General features: G+C 35.9%; 1 protein-coding gene across 3 annotated transcripts in view; it reads left to right on the top strand.

Annotated features, from left to right (window-relative positions):
• Window positions 1-23881, top strand: part of LOC116169902 (amphoterin-induced protein 2-like) — a 92188-nt gene that overhangs the window by 35814 nt on the left and 32493 nt on the right. Inside the window, exon 2 of one of the 3 annotated variants that reach the window (XM_031486106.1) lies at window positions 5174-5209. The exons of the other annotated variants lie outside the window; for them this stretch is intronic. The gene's annotated coding sequence lies outside the window, so the exon portion shown is untranslated. The remainder of the gene's footprint in view (window positions 1-5173; window positions 5210-23881) is intronic. 3 annotated transcript variants of the gene reach the window in all.

The raw sequence follows: 23881 nt of genomic DNA on the forward strand, positions 1-23881 counted from the left end.
GTTGTGTACTGTGTGCATTAGGTAAGTAGTATGATCTTTGAGTAAGCCTTGCTACTACTACAATTACAAATATACCTTTCATGTTTGTACTCGTATTTTGACTATAAGAAGCTTGAGACAGCAGGACTAATAAGACGATGATGACGAAGACTGTAAAGAAGACTTGAAAAAAGTTTGACGAATTTCTGTAACAACTAATCGTGAAATTTCATAACAACTGTCATTTCATGTCGGCAAACTTTAACTCAGAAGCAAAAGCATTCTTTTACACCTACGTATTTTGGTCATGCTAATTATCTTGTCATGCTAGTTTTATGTTTACCCACACAATGCGTGAACAATCGGTAAGTCTCAAATAAAATTAGCGACATACAAATCCCATTTAAATTCATAGTTTTACCATTTACATTTATATAGCAATATTTACATACGCTTCCTAAAGTTATATATACAAACGCAAATGTACATCAATATTGATCAACGTTAACGTCTACGAAAAGCAAAGGAATAACTTTATTCCTTGCTGGGGATTTTCGGTAGCGTTCATTTCAAGTAAAAAAAGTTCATGCAATAAAACAATGTTTATACCGCAACACGCGCCATATTGATCTGAACTTTCAGCATTGTTTATTTTATTTTCGCCGTAGGAAGTAAACATTATTACACAACAAAAAACGTTTTTAAAACAGTTGGAAAATTTGATTAACCGCAATCTCCCTGTCAATACCTACTTTGTGACTTTAGGCGGTACGAAACAATGAAGGCGAAACGAAATTCCAAAAAAAAGGCCGCTACATTCAATTTATATAATCTAGTTTTATTTACGTTATAAGCTAGCATCAAACCGAAATGTCTTATTGATAGAATTGATTAATGAAAGCCGGTGGTAGTGGAACAGGGTTTAATAATTGTATATGTCGCTTCCCGAGTAACAAAAGGGAATTTCGTTTAAGGTTTTCGAATTCAAGATAAATGAGTCGAATATATTGGCCATGTTTAACATTAAAATGCGTCCTTTCGCCTTCATTCGGTGGTGAAGTGTATTTATGGCAATTTATCGACTGGAATTTAAAAGTTGCCGGTATTGTACGGAATTTATAATTAAGTCGGAGCTTAAAGGACGCGCTTTTGTTGTATCGTCGGATTGGTGCGTCGTGGGAATAAGTATCAAAATGTAAGGAAAGGTTGATGGAAAATATGATTTATTTCGTTCGTGTAGATTGATCTCACGCAATTTCATTGCACGATACGTCATTTCCTAGGTCAATTTCGACCCAGTGAATCAGTTAAAAGATTAATTTTGTTATTACTTTCAGCAGTTTGCACGTACGGAATATGATAAGAAAGTGAGGTAATTTTGAAAGAAAACTTATAACAATTTAGGAAGGAATCATTTTGAAACTAAAGAAGTAAAAAAATAGGAAAGCCAATTTAGCCAAATATTGTGCTCGATATTAAGTCTACATGCATCAACCCTTAGAAGTAACGTCAATATCGAGGTTAATACATTTTATAAACGATTTTTTTCTTAGAGAAACACAACAAAATTAGGAATTGTTTAGTGGGCCGACTCTGTAGAACAGCTTTTGGCTAAATCTTGGCCCATTAATTTTCAAATGGTTTGTAATAGTAATATGCAATTCTTTAATAAGTGATGATAGAGCGAAAGGTATTTTATATTACTCACAAGACTAGATAAAACAATAAAGGTATTTAGACATTTTCTATATACCTATACAGGGTCGCTGATAAGTCTGGAAATGATGTACGATTGATTCAAAACTCGATACCCCGGAAACGATTGAACTTAGGTACATTATGCTTCTTACAAACTTTGCGTAAAATTGGGAGAAGAATTGAAATATGGAATGATTAAAGGGTGTTCCATACAAAAGTGCAATTTTGGTGTGCCACGCCTTTATGACCAACTCTGTGTAATTTAAAATTCTTACTGCATAGTACCTATAGACATTGAAGAACCTTAAACGTTTATATAACCCTTTTTTAATGTCTTGTATTAGGATTTTCCTCGATAATCGTCCATTTTCAGACTTATCAGCGACCCCGTATAAATGTGTTTTAGAGATCCCTAGATAGGCAAAGATTCTGTACGGGAACTTTTCAGTTTCTAAATTCATGACAGCTTCTCTCGAGATTCTGAATCAAATATAAAAAATACACATTGAAATGATGTTTTACAGATGTTCTCTCAAAGATTGTTTAGAAGTTCAAGTTTGAATGTCTTTGTAATTTGAATTGTATCTGGGCCCTGGGGGTGTACATTAAAGCCCTGCTGCAATTTATTGATTACCAATTTACCTTGCTTTTTATTGAAGATGAAATCCGAGATGAAATCACAACCAGGGAACGGTATCATCATCATCACCATAAGAATATAAAAATAAAGTAAATTTTGCTAGCTCCCTCGGTTTTCTATTTACGTTACTTTTCTACTTTCTCGGTTTTCTCCTTTAGCTGAAATATTGTTACTACAAAAGGGGTTCTTTGAGTATAATGACAACAACGGAATTTAGTATTTACATAATAACTCATGAAAGTGGTCGTTTACATGACGCGGAGGCTTATTGAAAAGTACGAGGACGCGCAGCGTCCGAGTATCTCTAACGCCTCCAAGTCAGGTGGACTCACTTTCATGACATATTATGTATAAAATTTTACCTGAAACCACAACATGTAGATAACTATTCCAAATTAAATTATTCATATGTGTTAAATTTTGATACCTAATCACGCATGCTAAAATCACTTTATTAATTGTTTCCATAGAGATTTCAAAATAATTAAAACAATCAGTGTCATTTTTATGCAGTTTGCAGTTTATGCTTTGTACTTTTCAACTATACAGTCTTTATAACTAGGTACAAAAGCAGGTATCAGTGAAGAAGAGTACCTACGCGAGACGTTGTTATAATGTAGCCGAAGCTGCGGCCGCCGTAATGCAATATTCGCTCCACACAAAGTCAAGAAAGAGGTACGAAAAGGCGTACAAACCTTTTATTGACTGGCGCAAAACTAAAGGAATATTACACATATTCCATTACTTGTTCGTAATAAAAAACCATTATCCTTTGTGTAGGTATATTAATATTTAAAAATATCCACATAGTCTACATTATAATTATCCAATCGTTGAATAACTTATTCAATGAACGATATAATTGTTATTTTGCATGTAGTAGGACTGTAATGGGAGTCAGGCAAAAATATTACAGTACTAGTCAGGTAAAGATCAACTTTCTAATGTCAAAATAGCCCTGAAATTTAGATTTTCTTGACGGTTTCAGGTAAAATAAATTACAAACATTACTTGTCAAACTGGCGTTACCTACTTACGGTGTATTATGAAAGTGTCCAAAGGAGTTGCCAGTTGCCATGGATATGGACGCTTTCTACAATGCAATTATCACTTATAATTGCACAAGAGGTTTGTATTTTACCGACAATTCAACTCATGTATAAAAAATCGCATAAGCCGCAGTGCAATTGTCACTTTGACAGCGGCAAAAGTTACCTGCATCTTTCCCAGCGACCAATGCACTAGTGGTTTTTTCACTATTCATTTTCGAACCAGTTATCGCATTATCCTTTCCCATATGACTAGTTTGACGTCTGTCAATAATTGATTAGTTTGGTGAATTTCTTGTTCGTTAAATTGTCCTGCCGAATTACACTCGAGGTTTGTATTTAAACCGAGTAAATTTGGTTGTTGCAATTCAAATCTGTTGCCTTTTAGCAATTGAACTCGAAAAACTGTCAACCTAAAAATGCTCCACCTACGGTGTCGCATTTTGATTAGTTGACAGTTTTTCTCGTCTAATTGCTAGGCAACAGATTTTCATTACCTAAACAACCCAAATTTACTCGGTAAAATACAAACCTCTTGTGCAATTATAAGTGAGTATAATTTGGGTTGTTTAGGTTAGTGGTTGATTATCTGTTGCGTCTAATAATTGCAATTAATTACACTCGAGGTTTGTATTTAAACGAGTAAAAATTCAAATCTGTCCTTTTAGCAATTGAACTCGAAAAACTGTCAACCTAAAAATGCGGTGTCGCACAGTTTTTCTCGTCTAATTGCTAGGCAACAGATTTTCATTACCTAAACAACCCAAATTTACTCGGAGTGCATTTTGAGTAAATTTGGGTTGTTTAGGTAATGAAAATCTGTTGCCTAGCAATTAGACGAGAAAAACTGTCAACTAATAAAAATGCGACACCAAAGGTGGAGCATTTTTAGGTTGACAGTGTCACTGTAATTGAGCGATAATTGCACACCTCATATGGGATTTATTACATATGAGGGAAAATATTCCATATAATCATATCATGGCATAATAATACTTCAGATGACTTTTGCAATAATTTTGGCCACTTTGTGCTTATGCTTATGTTTAATCTTAAATGAACTATTTACTTCGAAATTGTAGCGTTTCGAAAAAGATTTCACATTGCCCTTTCGGAATACTAAAAGTCGAATTTGCCAAATATATTTTGTAGGTCTCCACATTATGTTTTTGTTTGTCTAAAGTCGAAATTCAGACGAGAAACTTTGATATTATACCACTTCCGGAATAATTTATTAGGCTGAGTTACACGTCTTCGCCCGTATAAGTGTCAACTTCAAACTAACAGCTACACTCTTGAAAGTTCACGATTGTAATTTCGTACGCCATTGTTGTTTTATTAGGGAATGTACAACGCCGACAGTTCCAAAATTTTTCAAAGGCTAAATTTTCGATTAGCGTTCTGCTTGAAGCGCTTTTCACTTTTACCACTGCGCGCTTTGCCGACAAATGAGACGATGTGTTCCTTTAGGCGTTTTGTACTTTGAGTCCAAATATTTTGCATAATTTCCACGGCACCGTCGGCGTCGATACAATGTGAAACTACCTTTCCGAAGCTAGCGACTTGTACAGGGTACCCTCATTTCACGACGAGATAGATAACTCGAAGGTACAGAAAGTTTGGTAGGGTTTGTAAAAACTTTTAATTACATCGGGGAAGCTATACATCAGCAATTGTATATATTGTCCACCAAAAGTTAGATTTGTGAATTAATATGATAACGGATTGAGCTTTCGCCAAAGTTATTCTATTTTCTCACTGATTGTATTTCTCGACGACCAGCACTTATCTCGTATTTTTGTTTTAGGTGGGAGAGCTTTTACTTCAAGCTGTCATTTTAAACGTAAGTATATAACGGGCGATCAAAAACGTCAAGTCGCCTTTGGAAGTTGAAGTTAAATTCCCATGTAAACAAAAATTCCAAAGATGACGCGACAGTAACTCTTTTTTGATCGCATAGTACTCATTCATTTATTGCGGAAGTAACAGATGGGAATGTAGATGCATACAAAGTCAAAGTAATTGAATCAATCGCATTTTATTAGATGAATGTTATTCTTTGCCGTGGGTAATTGATGTAACATTCTTTCTTATAATGTGTTAATGATGAATGGGCGTGGTTATGGTAATTACCCGTCCGTCTTTATTGAGCGCACATTATGTCTATTGTTACGGAGTCGACTTTTTAACCGCAACTGCTGGTTTACCGTTCTGCATTTTTTTCAGTGAACAAGCCTTTTATGCGGGTTTCTAACTTTAATTTGTTGATTTCTATTTGCCTGACATCAAAATTCCGTAAAGTATAATTTGAAGTCGATCTCCTTTCTTAAAATCAGTTTAATGAAGAATCTTGTCTCAAATGTTTGATTTACTAACAAATTTGTGAACTCCGTACTGACTTACTGACTGTTGTCGCATTTGTTACACCCAGGTTCACAACACTCGGGAATAAATGGAACTAACAATTTACTATAAGATCCCTGCTGGCTTATAAGGCAAAAAGCATGATAAACCTGAAGATGTTGGTTCCCTCCAAATAAAGCCGGACCTATTGATGCTTATCTTTTTATCACTGGAGATAGGAACCAAATTAGCAAATATCTAATTAATTAATAAAAAGCAACAACAACTTATGAAAACTACTATAACACTACAAATAAAAGAATGAATGTGGCCAGTGCGAAGTGAGCATTAAATACAAATACATTTTTCAAATTTTTTGTCAGCAATAAATATGCAAAAAGATGCGTATGAATGGATAAGTCCTATTTAGGGATGTTTGGGCACTAATTGTATCAAATGTTACGATACTGATATTAAATGTCATCCCCAAAAAAACTCCCATAAAATTTACACCTTCCTTAAATACCCACACCAATAAAATTTATGAATATAGGCATGATATTTTATAAAGTACCTGACGGTTTTCTTAGGTGAACGTAGGGAGAGCGAATCCAAATTAGGGATTTTTGTACCATTATATCAAATATTGCTACTAAATCAACATACATCATAACGCCATTAAAATGTATACACATGGATTTCAATTTTTTAGTTCAAAGCATCACAAAAAACAAAGTGCTTTGACAAGTATAAGTATACTGATAATCTTTTCAAAAACCTTTTTCGGATTAGTCTCTCCCTATCTTTTTTGAATTAATTGATGTCCCTGTAATATATGGCGTTTAGTAATGAAGTGAACCATCTTTTTTAAGACCAAATCTGATTCACACCCCGAAGTAAAAGCGAGTTTTTAAGCCTATAATTGGACCACCCTGTACATTCTCTACTATCAAACTTATAACAATACGCACCCTTAAGAGAATGTAATTTGAATTGTACAGAAAATTCGAAAAAAAAATACGCTACAGTCCCGTTACGACGGAAGATTAGACTTCTCTATTAAGAATGGGAGAAATATTTGGTTCAGTGCCTAGTGCCTACAGCCGCGTTGTTCGTAATAACGAAGTGAGAGGCACCAAACGTAATAGAACTAAAAATATGCTTACGTTTTATGGAGTTACCCATGCGTTATTTCGGAAAATCAAAAAAGGACATTCGTATGACCGTATCTCTATATATGTACAGGGTCTAAATCGAAAAGTGGAACATAGGCGTTTAACATGGGAAATTACTTTTTCTTTGCGCAAAGGTTTCCTAATTATTTTACGCAAAAATACTTCAAATAAAAGTTATATAGAGATATAAATTCTGCACCTAAATCATGTGCAACGATTATTCTACCTCTCCTTGTACGCGAAAAAATTAATTATAAAGATTCTGTTTTCACGAGTTTTTAGTCTAAGTATCCATGGACTATGTTTTTCTTTTATCATGCACAACCCAGATATTTGTAGCGTAATCCCATTGAATGAGTTTCCACTCGACTTTCACAGTGCAAGGTTGTAAATCGAGTGCTGAGTGCGACACAAACGATATCATTATCCCTGACCGGCAGGTCAGTGATATTATTTTGATTCATATTTACATTGCACATTTACCTGCGTAATAATTAACCACTTCACATCCAAAATGGCACTCAACCAGCCAACGAATTATCATATGGGACAAACCCAACCACAACAGCTACCGCACCAATCAATGTACAATATGACACAACAATTTTATCCCATACAAAACCAACTATCACAAATCCCAGCATATGCATATTCCCAACCGGCGACAAACTATCAACCAACAAAACAGCCCCCTTTGTTTATGGAGCAATCAAACTTCAATCCGCAACAAAACGAATGGCAAACAGTAAATAACAAAAAAAGAAATCGAAGCCCTGAAAAAACTCAACAAGTTACCAAAAAGAACCAATACTGGCTTGGAGATGCAATTACAACTAATAACAGATTCGACTCTTTAAGTACCGAAATGGATGATGTAGATTTAACACAAGAACGAAGCGAAAATACTCCCAAACTCCCGCAACCTCCACCAATTTTCATAGCAGAAGTCAAAAACATACAACCCCTAGTAACACTGCTAAACGAGATAGCCAGCGACAGCTATACTCTAAAAGCATTAGGTAGCGAACAAGTTAAGATACAAAGTAAAACAAGCGAAGTTTACTCTACCATCATTAAAAAACTCGTCGAAAAAGAAACACAATTCCACACGTACAAACCGAAAAAAGACCGAAACTTTAGAGTAGTCATAAAGAATATTCATCACTCAACAGACGTGACTGACATTGAGGCTGGTTTAACAGCGCTTGGGCATACTGTAGTTAATATATGGAATATCAAACAAGGAACATCCAAAAAACCCCTACCTATGTTCGTAGTAGAGTTAAAGCAACAAGATAACAACAAAGAAATTTATAACACAAAAATATTACTAAATACAAGTGTCGTTGTAGAACCCCCGCACGTCAAAAGAATAATTCCACAATGTCTAAAATGCCAGCGCTTTGGGCACACCAAGAATTATTGCCAACATAACTCCAGATGCGTTAAATGTACGCAAGTCCATTCCACAGGAGAGTGTCCGAGAACAATTAAAGACGATAAAGTTCGGTGTGTTAACTGTCATGGCAACCACCCAGCCAACTACCGTGGCTGCCTAGTCCACAAACAATTGCAAGAAAGACTATACCCAAGATTAAGAAAAGATGACAAAAATCTTTACAAAAGACCTTACCTACATTCCGAAACAACGCCAGGGATATCATACGCAGACAAAGCAAAAAATCAAGACCTATCCATGCCCTTCACTACTACAGAAAACATACCGCAATATCAAGCGATCCAACCAAACCAACAAGCCAGTGGCATTGAAGAACTACAGAACATGATGAAAAATCTCATTACACAAATAGGGACTATCATGAACCTTCTCACAACACTAATCACTAAATTAACATAATGGCTCAATTACTAAAAATAGTAGCTTGGAACGCCAACGGGCTAGGCCAACGTGCCCAGGAAGTCAAAATATTTCTTGAAATTCATGCAGTCGATATACTCCTGATTTCTGAAACGCATTTTACCGCCAGGAGCTACATTAAATTTCCACACTACACTGTTTACTCAACAAATCACCCCGATGGTTCAGCCCATGGAGGAACCGCAGTAATTATCCGTAATCGCATTAAACATCACGAACTTGCAAAATATCAAGAAAATCATATCCAAGCTACCAACGTCTCCATTGAAATTGAAAACATCCCAGCCATAATCTCAGCAGTATACTGTCCACCGAAACACCTAATCACTCCAGCAGCTTACACACATTTCTTCAAGACGCTAGGCAATAGGTTCATTGCAGTAGGAGACTACAATGCAAAACACGAACATTGGGGTTCCCGCCTAACAAGAACAGACGGACGTCGATTAATGACTGCCGTACAAACTAACAACCTTACCTGGTTATCCACGGGGGAGCCAACATACTGGCCCACTGACCGCCGAAAGAAACCAGATCTTCTTGACTTTGGTATTGTTAAGGGCATAAACATCCGGCAGTGTACCGTTTCATCCTGCTTTGACTTAGCAGCTGACCATTCGGCCATTATAGTAACTGTAAACTCACACATAACTCAGGTTAAAACTCAACCTGCAATTTATAGTAGACGAACTGATTGGGAATACTTTCGCCAAAGACTTGAATACCAATTAGATCTTCAGGTCCCACTAAAAGATGAGTACGACATTGAGAGAGCAGTAACCTCACTTACAGAACTCATCCAAAACGTAGCATGGGAAGCTACTCCTAAATTGCCCATCCCTCAACAAACTAACAATACACCTACCACAATAAAGGACAAAATAGCCGAAAAACGCCGACTCAGGAAACGATGGCAACTCACCAGATCGGACCTCGACAAACGAGAGTATAATAGGGCCAACAAAGATCTAAAAAAACTCCTTAGTCAACATAAAAATCAAGGAATACAGAACTACCTTGAAAATCTCAGCGCAAAAGAACAGTCAGACTATTCCCTGTGGAAAGCAACGCGAAGAATAAAAAGACCAACCCCACACGTAGCTCCTATTCAACAGGAAAACGGTATCTGGGCTCGGAGTAACAAAGGAAAGGCGGATGCCTTTGCTGAATATCTCACTAAAGTGTTTACACCCTTCCCTTGTCAACTCCCGGACGAAGAGGTCAAAATACAGGAATTCTTAGAGTCTCCGTTTCAAATGAGCCTTCCACTCAAGCCCTTTAGAATTAAAGAAGTAGAAGAAGAAATCAAAAAGATCAACACAAAGAAATCTCCAGGATACGACCTGATTGCTGGGACAGTTATCAAGCAACTACCAACTAAAGCTATACAAGCCCTTACACATCTCTACAATTCTATCCTCAGAATCCGGCACTTCCCAAGTCAATGGAAGACAGCGCAAATAATTATGGTTTTGAAACCTGGTAAATCACCTACGGAACTTACATCATACAGGCCCATAAGCCTACTACCCATTCTGTCCAAGGTACTTGAAAAACTGATTCTGAATAGATTAATGCCAATTCTAGACGAACAAGAACTAATTCCTAAACATCAATTCGGGTTCCGTAAACAACATGGTACCGTGGAGCAGGTACACAGAATAACCGACAAGATTTACAGAGACTTGGAGGGAAAAAGATACTGCTCTGCAGTGTTCTTGGATGTCAAACAAGCCTTTGATAGAGTTTGGCATCAAGGTTTATGCTATAAGCTCAAACTGTTCCTACCCTACCAGATGTTTGAACTACTAAAATCATACATCACAAACAGGCACTTTTTAATCAAATACAAAGATGAAAATACAAATTTACACCCCATCTCCTCCGGCGTACCGCAAGGCAGCGCTTTAGGCCCTATCCTATATTTAATATACACCGCTGACCTACCCACATCACGTCTAACAACATCAGCGACCTATGCAGACGATATGGCCATTTTGGCCTCTCATGTCAATCCACAAGCTGCCTCAAGATATCTCCAAGCTCACCTCAACAAAATCCAGTGGTGGGCCAAAAAATGGCGTATCAGAGTGAACGAAACTAAATCCCAACATGTAACCTACACAATGAGGAAAGAAAATTGCCCTCCAGTGAACTTCAACGGACACCAACTACCACACTCAGAGACGGTCAAATATCTGGGTCTACATATAGATAGGAAACTCACCTGGAGAACCCACATATTTACCAAGCGTAAGCAACTCGGCCTTCAACTACAAAAATTATATTGGCTTATCGGTAGAAAATCTAAACTATCATTGGAAAATAAAATACTAATTTACAAAATAGTTCTTAAACCAATATGGACTTACGGGATATCCCTATGGGGTACTGCAGCTACTTCCACCCTAGCAATGCTTGACCGGTTCCAAAATAAAGTACTGAGAATGATCGTTGATGCGCCATGGTACGTCCCAAATAAGGTGATTTTAAGTGATCTACAAATTCCCACAGTGAAAAGTGAAATTAAAAACTTCAGTGTAAGATACAAAGACAGACTGAGCGTTCACCCCAACGATTCTGTGCACCAGCTTATGGACAATAATGATGAACCCAGAAGACTTAAACGTTTCAAACCATCTGACTTACCTACAAGATTTGAACATAAACTGTAAACTGCTTTTGTCAAATACTATACCTATATTATCTTCATAGCATACATCACATATTAAAAATGTAAGGGGAGACTTCGATGGAATTCTGCCCCACATGTCATTTTTTAATAATTAATTCAATCCTATTAAATACTTATTGCTAAATAAGCTATGGCAGATTGTATAATTAAAGGAGAATAAAAAAAAAAAAAAAAAAAATCCCATTGAATATAAACGCAAAATTAGATTTTTATCAATTGAAATATGTCTCTGTTTATGTATTTAGATTAATAACTTACCTACACAATGGCGTTAATTATTATATCAATGTATCTACTTTTATATTTACAGGAACCTGCACGCAATTTACGTAGCTAATGATGTTTTGTATTCATATTCATAAATTGGGATAAAGTTGTTATCCATATTATCTAAAAAAATACCCCATAATTTTTTTAGTCAACTGTGTACTATATGACGTATTCTACATATAAAGTTGTATCGAACATTGATTAATCAAAATTACTAGAAGGAAACTTGAAGGAATATAAATCAGGAAATGAACGTAAAATGTGAAAAATCGGAAAATGATTGAACATGATATTAAATTTCTTTGACAGGTCAATTCTAGGATATCCATGTGAAGTGGCAGACGTCGTCTTCGTCCTTCTATTACGTTTTGCTTTAAAGTGCGCCTACCTCGCGATTTGTATTATGTAGTATATCAAAACGAAATTGCGGCATTTGAATTAACCATCGATCCTGTATGCTTAACATGGTTGTATGTACTACCTTTTCTCATCAAATTCCTTATTCCTAATTAATAGTGATGCAGTTCTCGCTTACAGGTTTCAAGTTCCAAACTTCAAACGGTTAATGTATGTATAGTGTAGTAATTTATCCTGCTGCTTAATCAAAGGAATCCGTCGTTTTAAGGACGCGTTCGTTACGGCTTGTTAGACTTTGTAGTGTGTTACATGTAAAAATTCAATCATGCCGTCACCTTTATGCAAATATTTCCTATTTCAATAAAACGCAAAGCAAAAAAAAGCTGATTATTTATCGAGAAACAAGCGAATTGTAATGTTAAAAATTAGGCTAATATTAGTTCTGATTTTTAGTCTAAACGATTTGTTTAATTTGAAATGCAGGGTATAGTTGTATTACTTTTCACCTACAATCTAGAAGATATGCGCTATTGGGGTAGTTTTTTAGTTGTCTCGGCAACTCGCCCCTATCTCTAAATAATGAATAAAAAGAAAATTTCTCCTCTCTCTATATAATCGCTTACTGTCTCGTGAAAATTCCACGCACACTTTACTATGCTCAGAAGATTATTTAGTTGGATGGCAATGTCCATTTACGCTAAACGAAAGTATAAGTTGGGCTTATGAAAAAGAACTTTAAAGACTAACGGAGATCCTAATTAGAGAACATAACCTGAATCAAAGAGCGAGTTTCCAAACATAGCTTTGCGGTACACAAACAAGAACAAAAAAAAGGTTAGCGGTCAAATTTTTTAGTTGGACAGTAGTTACTAAACTTTTATGATCAGTGAAGTTAAATTGGGCGTACCTAGAACTTAAATTAACCTAACGAAGATGCTAATTGGAGAAGTGACTATATCAAAAGGGAGTTTACAAACACAGTTTTGGAGTTCACATCGAACAACAACAAAAAGACTGCTTGGAATAATTACGTCAGGCATACATTTGAACCTAGCCATTTAGAATACTAGAAATTTAAAACAGCTTCCTCATTATTGTTTTGGTCACATATCTTCGGATACACTTTTAAAGGTAAGCTTGGGGTAATAGTCAATCTAATTCAGCGTTTGTATCGCAACCGATATGTGACCTCTAGGTTGGAAAAGCTGGCTGTAAGTTTATGACGCAAATCCCAATGTCAAACTTGGGAAAGTGGGGTCCGTTGCGTATGAGATGTTGTCATATATGTAGACGGATAGAAACCACCATAATTGTATTCGAGATTGTATTATAACGTCCGGCGATGTGTCAACGGATAAAGGATGCAGGTTTGATTCCGATTCCGAAAGCGCGGAACTTCCGATTGATTTTGCACTTTCGATTCTGATTTCGATTCCGACAAATTTTAGTCGAAAGTGATGTCGGAGGTCCTTCCAAACTAGCTCGAAAATGAAAAACTTAAATTTATGACTGCTCGGATGATGAAACTTTTCTTGTACACCAATTATTTCTTCATTCTTGATAAACACAAACTTTTTAAATTCGAAATTCCATGAGTAAAAACTTCTTCACCAAATCAAACTTGTTTCCGCATTACTTTGTTAACATCCCGTACGATTCGATTGCTACAGAAGCTGCTGTTTTTGTGTTACGAGCGGTGTTTACACGAGTTTAGTTTACCCTGGGATTCACATAGCCACGACTACAGCGCCCCCTATACGTGACCACCTTTTGTATTGAAAGCATAGGGCTAATAGCAGTCCATGTACTATATGGTCTTAAGCTCATGCCTCATAAAAATCGGAAGCTCATAAAAATTTTCTACAACTCAGTTTGTATACCTACATTTTTTCCAAAAAAACGCATCCTTAGGTTCCAGCTACTGGCTCTTGAAGGTGAACAGTTAAAAAATCTCGTTCTCGGTAGAACTTTTCCTCTAGCTTTCCTCAGAAGTTTGAACAGGTAATGCGCTAGAAGTTCGACCGAAAACGTGGGCTTTTTGAAAATTATTCAACTTCAAGAGCCCGTAGCTAGAAAACGATGAGTTTTTTGGAAAAAAATGTATATAAACCCAAGTTGCATAAATTTTTAAGAGTTTTCAATTTTGATAAGATAATTTTTTCCTACGACACCTACCCTTTTTCGAGATATAGCTGCAAAACTGTACCTGCAACCCCTTCTCCACCCTCCGGCGGCACCGAAATCGCTCGGGACTTCACACAATCATCAGAGGATCATCAACCACACGTTTCCGAAAAAACACGAATGATTTTGATTTCCTAGAATGACTGGATTATTAAACACATTGCCACACTAATTTGGTTTGGTCTTAATTTAGCATTATTTCACATTGTTACGGATGTATGTGAAGTGAGTACAAGTTTTAAAACCTTTTGGAATGCGGGAATGATTTGCACATCGGATCGTTTTGAATGAAATGTGATATCGTCCACTTAAATTCCTTCAAGTGGAATGGCGAATTATGGTAAAAGATTTCCTCCGTTTATCTCTCAGGTTAAATTAGATACATAGGTAGTGGCATCATTACTATATTTACCGATGACATTTTTTTCAAGTTCCTTTCATATATAAGAATTTTTCATTATGTAGGCGATGCACTTCTGGATTCGAACATTGAACTATTTAAAATCTTGGACATCTTCACCTGAGCCCTGGGGACGCTGGGCCGAGCGATTGGAAATAAGAATACAGGCAACATTATTCCCATGGAACGAACGATTTTCGCATACATTTGTACAAATTCCGCCTGCGGGACTAATTAGGTATAACGTGCATTTATCCTGAACAAACTATGGATCTCGTTGTAGGTGTATATTTGTGCCCTAAACCTTTTCGGGATCAATTTAAATTATACAGTCGTAATCCTAAAATACTTTACATCTCCATGCCATCTTTCGCATTCAATTGAATTTGTTACTGCGAAATTGCTACAGAGTAGTGGCAAAGTCTTCCAGGATTATAAGTGTAAGTGCACAAAATCCCCGGAGAAAACGTACATAGAAAAGCGGGTCTATTATAAAACGACATCGGATGCGAGAATTTATTCCTCTCAAAGGAATATCGGAAATTGAAGGTATTGCATTATGAATGTCATGTTATAAACGCAATTTGTCATTGTCGCTACTGACCCAAATAATAAAAGTACCTACAGCGGTTTTAATTACAATGTCGTAAAGATCAGGTTTTAAGTACCCTTTATCCAAGGATTTATAGGACAACGAGATTCGATCGGTAATTGCGTTATCTAGGAGTAACTCGATATTCATTATAGGCGAGAGAGCCATTAATTTATTGGAAACGATTGATCAGATTTTCAAACATGAGTGCGTTAATGTACACAGCCGCAATTGCGGTCGCCAATTAAGACAATTACTTAATCAAACAGCGCATTTGGCGTAATTCAATTGAAAATTTTACGTGCACCTCCATTTTTTCCTACAACTTCCAATTCCACAGTCATTACGAAACTAATAAGTATGTAAAAAACTGTCTTTTTATATTGATCTTAAATCGTTACTAGAAAAGGATTGCTGGTCAGGTAGGACTATAAAAATTTTATTTTCATAAAAGTTACACAACAATGAATCGGTCACATTCCAACACTCAATGGCGAATCCGTGACACAAAAAGATAATGATGGTTATTATTACCATACACCATACATAGACGAAGTGCTGTACATTTTTGGAGCAGCTAGACGATTGCTTTAGACTAAATTTAGTAAATTCCAATAAAAGAAATTACTTCTGCACACGTGCTTTCACGAATGGATGCATGCCCAACACAAAGCTCTTAAATACTTGACAAATCTTTATTTCGAAAATATGGGGAGCAAAATTCACGTAGACCCCTAAGAAATGAATTTATTGTTTTGGAAAGATCATCAGTAGCTCGAAAGTTCTTGGTAAGAGGAAAATTCTTTCACTAAAAATGTTGTGAGATACGTTCTTATTGTTAACAAAACGCATAAAATCATTACCATCTTTTCATCTTAGGTTAAATTCGGGGTTAAATCAATAAATATTAAACTCTTAAGACGTCATATTATTCGTAAAATTTTCAAATTTTCGAACCTTTCACAAGAGAATTTATTTGAATTTCCAAAAGTGCCAAAAGTAAAAATGTATTCTTACTATAAACTGCCAATCGAACCCTTTTAATGAAACTATCGGAACGCTTGAAAATTGCAATCAGAGCTCAAGAATGATGGTCTCGATGGTTTCTCTGCGATTTGGATGCTTCATAAGTTATCTATTGCAAGGAGAAATTAAGAATTTTGTAATTTCTCCTCATACACAATCAGGCATCTGCTACTAACCCTTGGGCACGAATAAATAAACCTGACATGAGTAATCTATCTGGGTGATAATTTTGAATTCAAGACACAATTAAATGAATGGCAATTACATAAATTCCAAAACACATGAGAACATCAAGATAAATTCTTGAAATTAAAAGAAAGACTTGTTGTCCTTCTTGTTTTTTTTTACAAAAATACCTCGTACGCAGGCGATCGAATTCAAATAAAGACACGCGTCAAATAGCAAATACGTCTTCAAATTAAACTGTGCGGACTACCCGGCAAAACTGCAACACTTGTTTTTCCTTTATTTTTGGTATTTAAAGTAAACCACCATTACACCAACATCTTCCTAGTCACCTTCCTTGTATAATTTTATTTTAAATCGTCAATACAGAAGGCGTAAGGTGTCCCCTTTTCTATACCACGAAGCGTAAAAGTTCGAGTAAAAGTTGCATTATGTTATCTGCGCCAAATGTGAATTTTTCGTAAAAAAAATGAATTAACTTCGTCTGATAATAACTTTTGAAAAACCTTGTATGTACCCGTGGTAGATCAATCGCTACACATTAAATTGGTTGGTTTTCACAACGGGTAATATTTCGGAACATAACAATTATTAATCAACTGTTACTCGGCGGCGGTGTATTCTTAATAAACTGAAAATTAAAACGAAATTTTATAACGAAACTATGTGACGGATGGGACACGAACCCTAGCCAAACTCGACCCGGCTCTCGGAAACGAGCCGAGCTCAACTATTACATTCGAGACGAGCATCGAGCAGACGAATCGAGTCGAACTGCTCGTTTGGAACTGTCTAGCTTTTCGAGAGCAGCTCGAGCAGCTTTGTTATTAAGCGGACAAATTTCCTGCAAAATGGAAGATTTCTCGGATAGGTATTCTCGCACCATCCGGTTTCTTTTGTGCCGTAACGTCGTATGTAAAAAATAAAGTTGATGATGATTTCTCCGAAACGAAACGTTGTATTGAAAATCTTTCATTGAAATCTGCAGGATTTTCTTAAAAGTACCTATACTTTCATAAAACACAAAACTGAAGCTGACTATTCGTCATTGACCGTTATGTAAAAATGTTCACTAAATGTAAGAATCTTAATGGAATCGGCTAGAAGAAGGAGAAGGAGGAGGTAAGATTTTTAAGTAATTGAGTTCAATTTCAATGCTTTGCAAAGGAGATTGTTTAGGATTTAACGATATATTATTTTAGTTTATTTTCGAATCCGTGTGATAATTTAATGTGTGTTGATTGGCCAGCAGATCAACGGAGACGGTCAATTAAGAAAGGGTAGCCATGAAACAGGCTTCAGGCTGTATTTTATTTAGAAACATTCTAGAACTTTCGTGCATTGTTCATATTTCTTACTCCATTTTAAAGACAATAGGTTTCGAGTCTCTGTTACATATATTACCTACATATACGTTTTTCAATTTAATCCCATTATAGTTAGTACATTATTGAAATTTCGTTTAAAGCTAACTGCACTAACTTCACTTTTGAAATTGCGGGATGTCTGCGATCATTCGTACGCGACGAGTTAGTTTTCGATTTCCCCATAAATGAGAATTTTCCACATGTTAGTTACGTTTACATTTTGCTCTTTGTACATAGTCGGTCAGAACAGAACGCAAACAATGAAAAGACGTAATTACATATGTTGTATGCGCTCAGGTTTTCAAAATGTTTCAATGGAAACTTTAAACTATTAAGTCTTCTTTAATTCTGATATTATAAATTCGGCTAGTTTGACCTACATGTGTGCCACGGCATGAATGTTAACTAAGGTGCATGTACTCCTGATTTATGTACGAGATTAAGGAGAACACTTAGTTATTCATGTCATGTTCCCATAATATGAAAGAACGGTAAAAAGACGTGTTGTACTTAATTTCTATAAAACGACAAGTAAAAGTTTTAGTGGGCATTCAGCTCAATTTGCGTAGAAAAGTTACTCGTTAAAAAATGCGAAATTCTTCAAAAGTCAGTTGTTATAGGTTTAAGATTCTAAAGAAACGTGTGTAACTAGTTGAGAAAATCTCGCGACGTAAGTAGAATTAACACGTAATTAAGTTTGAACCAGGTATTAAGCTGCGACATTGTTGGAGCAGGATATCGATTTTTTTGCGACAAAGAAAATCAAATGAAATTTATGAGTTTGAGTTATTTCATATTGCTGAACAAAAGCAACATACAAACGCACGGAAATTAGTAACTTGTACCACACTTGTACATTTAATAAACCAAATGACGCAAATGCTACAAGAAATTTACTTTTGATACAGTCCTCTAAGAGGATATAGCATTTTTGCTCAAGGTAAATTTTTCCCAGCTTAAACCGTGGTTTGAACTAGTATGCTTTTCCGATATAAATATGTGAATTGGGTGGGTAAACAGACTTCTAAATATCTGTCGCCGTTGGGGTGTTGCAAATTCGAAGAATAATAAAATATATACGGACTCGAGTGCCACCAATGGACGTTGCGGTACCAACTTGTTAACCAATATGTCTGACGTGGAACTTTGGGAACCCAAAATGGCGTCGTCTATCGGTTCCGTATGTGAACAATGGTCGGCGTTTTCAACTCGTACAAGTTTGGAGACCAGATTTGCTAGCTAAGTTTAAACAGAAGTTTCTTACCCCATACGTGTAAAACAAGGAAATGATCTGGGAATTATAAATGTGTTATATGTAACGGGCGGAAAAAAGAAGTAATTAACGTATGACACGTTACAAACAGATTACAGGTATCTTTGCAAGTGTTCCCGTCGTGTTCGAATAATAATACCAATTTGTCATACGGTAGTCGTTTGGGGGTTAACGGTAAATTTTAACCCACCTGACAGATTTATGAGGTGTGTCACTAGTGAATATTTAATATCCTCATACCCCTTTTTAGTTAATGATCAATTTATTTGACTGGCTACTTCATTGCTTAAAAACTAGATTGAAGTGTGCCTTTCTAAATAATCTGATTCCTTTTCTAACTTGAAAATGTTGAATGAGAAGTCTTTCAGGTAGCGCCTGTTTTAACTCACGTCTTTTGAAGCCGTCTAAGAGAAAATTAACTCCAGTATGTAAATTGAGAAATGTGTAATCTGTAAATTTTACCTACCCCAATAATTAATGCGGTATGGTTAAAACGCAAACTAAAAAAAAATCTCGAACATCTCAGTAATTCGATGCATAAAAAACGTCAAAACTGGAAGTAATCTCAATTATTTACTTCGGCGTGATATCTGAGCACTTCGCCTTATAAAATGTCCATAAATCGTTCATGAGAAAAGCTTCTAAAATTTAGTCCGTAAGTAAATTCATTTATATCTCCGTAACGTTTAAGTTAATCATTCCCTTCCATTAGGGATTAAAAAGAGGTTCGTTGTATTATAATTACACTCCCTATAAAATTTTATAAAGTAAACGCACACTCGTTTGTTTGTTTTGCTCACTTAACATTTGTAATTGTATAGGTCAAATTACTCATTAGTGGCGTTCGCTCTAATGGCCTGGCGATGTTAGCTAGCGTTCGCAGAGTTGCATGGAATTCTTTAACAATGCTCACTTTTCTATGCTGCAAATGGACAATAGGTGTTTGTTTTTCTAATTAACTTAATTTGGCTCTCTGCCCATCCACTTAGAAATTGTCAATCACATATAATCTTTGTATGGGTGGGTGCAAAGTCTTTTACTACCTATTACTATTCTGTTAATTCCTCATGTTGCCGTGCAATAGGTCCGTGAGGCTTGCGCTGGAAATTGCACCAATTAAACGCGATCTTCGACTTCATGGTGTGGTGTAAGTTGTTTCAAAATTTAAAAGAGTCCAGGAAAACTCGACACTGATTAACTTGAATAGATGGTCTGATTCGATTAAATGGTGTTTATGTTTTTCTAGGTTTTCATAATTTTCATAAAATCCTGATTCGTTTTGCTAATTTTGTTACCTATTTAAAAAAATAGAATTCGTGGGTACGTCACAAGCCCGCAGATTTGCCTATTTTTAAAGTGTTCAAAGCAACGGAATTTGATTGGATTAATTTGTGTATTACTAAAGAAAATAGTATTTTATGATAAGTTGTTTAATCACAAACCGTTTTCGAGATATTCGCTATTAAAATTTTTCCATCACTAATGGATGTTGGTTTCTTCCAGGCGCCCCAATCGCCCTCCTCCGACAATCTGTTCTTGAGATATAAGGAATTGTATCCGATTACGATAAAGGCCGCGGTTGGTAGAAATTAATTCCTTTCGAAGAGACCTTTCATTAGAATACCATGAAGGGTAGAATGTGTGTTCACTCCCCCTCCCCCTCCCATCTTTTTAAAAGTTATACTTGAGACCATTAAAGGCATAGTAGCTTATAGCTCTGGCGGCTGAGTCAAACAATCCTGACGATTAATTTGCGCTTGGAATTCTTATTTTTTGAAATTTTAACCAGTGCTTCTTCAATAAAGGCAAACATATCACATCTTTTAAACATCAGGTGAGCGCATGCGAAGCTTCTTATTTATAAGAATAGTTACGCTTTAACGTAGTTTCCTCTGTACACATAAATAGTCCGTTATATGACCTTTCAGGAAGTACTGATCAGTTCATGGAAAATGGGCCTTAAGGCGAAAACCATATGTAATTTTTTTTTCGCTAAATCAGACATCCTTTTCTCGTAGTAATTTTCGGGTACTAATACAATATAAATGTTAATTTTTTCTAAACATTTGAAGATGCAAGGGTCCATTCAAAAATTCATATCTCTTAAACCGTTATAACCGAGGTTATAACCATAAGTGTGCTCTGTCTAATAATCGCAGCCTTAAAGTCTTTCAGGTTTTAGGTTTTCAGTGACCGCCGAAAAAGAAAAGTTTTCAGGGCTGCTGCAATCAAAAAATGTCAAAAACTTCAGTTTTTCAAATTGCAACTACTATTTTTATTTATTCACATTCTGATTCTGTGTGTTTCTTTTGTTGAGACCTTTAATTAGAATACCATGAAGGGTAGAACGTGTGTTCACCCTCGCCTTTCAAAAACAGCATCTCAGCCCCCTTTAAAACAGCCAAATTTGATGGCCGTGACACATCTTCAAGGTTACTTGTTGCAAAACCTTCCAGGGCTCTAGGACAATTCCCCCTACTAGTAGCTCAAAACCGCAGAAGTGGATCCGGACAGACAGACGGACGGATGGACAGACAAAACGCAAACAAAAGCACATTTTTTTAATTCTTAAACAATGCGCTGTAAAATAGAAAGGATCTATTGCAACTGAATGTGTAAAAACTTCTAACGAACGGGCTACGCAACTCTCCCTGTATATTAATTCGATTTTTATTCAATGCTAAACTCAAAGTAGGGCTTGGAAGGTTACTAGGATCAACTGTATCATGTCCAATACTCGGTTTACGAGAACCTCTGTAATGTTCTTAAAAATTGCTCCATGTTTAATGGGCTTTATAGAGACGGCTATTTTACAATAGATAAGAAAGTTGGTTTTGCTCATGCGTGACACAATTGAACATTGAATTTCCTTTTATTCAAAGGACCTAATGTTACAATTTTACATAAATCCCCCGCTCCATAAGTAAGAAAGTTATATCTAATTGGATGAGGTCGCCTTTGTATTTTATTGTTCCCGATCCACCAGATCCACAAGAACTTTTGTCCCTATTGACGAGGACCAAAATCAACAGCGTTCTTTCTTAAACTATAAAGAAGCCGCAGGCTAAATTTCGAACAAGCGACCGCTGTTACAAAGAGTATTGCTCGCATGGACGGACGGTCGGAAAATAATAAATCTATAAAGAATATAGTAGTCTCTTACTGCAAAAAACCTACGATATTGATTCGTGACCGTCCGGGTTCGAATTCGGATTTTACCCACAAAATGTCGATCCGTGTCCGGTTCTTACCAACCAAGTTCGGGTCCGGCTTTTTTACCCACCAAGTCCGGGTCCGGCTTTTCCCACACCCGCAAAAGAAAGACAGCCCTAAGAGAGTAAAATTGTGATTTAATAAAGTTTTGCCACGCGATGCAGATTTAGATTCCACCAAATTTTCAATCGTTGCAACAAATAAATTTTTATCAATAGTTTCACCTTCTGGCCTACTACGGAAAAGGTTTTAAGCATTTCATAATAATTACTCAATTAAATAATCACACTGAACCCTCCCCTTTTTGTATAATTCTGTTATTAAATTAAATAATGTAAATATTTTACACTGTTAGTGCCCTTGTTAGGCCATTGTGATGTGTGAATGAATTATGTTATCGCTCAACCCTATAGTACTGCCTGTACTAAAAACTTTCTTAGTTTACGGCGTGGTTGGGGTTCAATTCTAAGTAGACGTTTCGTGTACAACGAATGCGTTCTTGCACGAACTGTAAATAAATATGCATATAGCGTATATAGTCATGTTTCTAATTATTTAACTTCGATCTTATGTACATTTAAAACGCAAATATTGATACTGTAGCTCGCGCAGAGATTTTTTATTTGTTCCAAAACTTTTGTTAACGACCGTCATCCATGATAATAACGTGCTTGCGTAAATGAGCAACATCTTTCTGATTAGCGCTTTTTTTAAAACTTATGTAGATATAGGAAGTTGCGTGCGTAAAAAATACAACGGTTTGCATGTTAACAAATACTCTGAATATTGATTACTGAAGTCAAGGACATATTAGATACCTTTCGTGTTGCAAGCTGTATTTTATGTATAATTCATTACTTCGACCTATATACAAAAAGTCAAATTTTCACGACTTTTCCATAAATTCTTAAGGAAAAATTAAATACTGATAGTTTTGTCTGGGTCGATGCCCCCACGAAAATAAACAATCCAACCTGAGCAATAAAGTAAATTGTTAAACATTTGTCGAAGATTAGATAAAATGTCGTTTTAAATTCCTTCAAACCATTTAGTTAATGTCAATAAATTCTTTCCAGTTTTTTTGTATATCTTTTTGCTTAACCACCCCTATAATGTATATTTATATACGATTTATTTGTAAGTGACTTGCTACATTAACGTAATACAAAATTTTCTTTCACTAGATTCGTAAGGTTTGATAGAACACGTCTCATTCATCACCCAGAAATAAATCCGCCGGACTTAGGTTTTAGGGACAATATCTTCGTCCTAAATTAAAAGGCCTTAATAAATAACTCGTATTAAGTTCCGTATCTCTGTGAGATTTTAGACACACGCCACCGTTATTTCCTGCTTGTAACATGTTTTATTAAATCCGTTGACAACAGGAAAGAGCATTTTAGACGTATTGAATTTGGCATTTGGTATTCTGAACTAGTTATCGTATAATACTCATTTTTAGGGCGTGATCGAAAATACTTCTGCTAGCAGCGTTCACTGCTAAGACCGTATTTGGGGAGGACTACGGCGTACAGTTCAATTTAATTTTAACAAA

Source organism: Photinus pyralis, unplaced genomic scaffold (assembly GCF_008802855.1).
Source record: "Photinus pyralis isolate 1611_PpyrPB1 unplaced genomic scaffold, Ppyr1.3 Ppyr1.4_LG4, whole genome shotgun sequence".
Lineage (NCBI taxonomy): Eukaryota > Metazoa > Arthropoda > Insecta > Coleoptera > Lampyridae > Photinus > Photinus pyralis.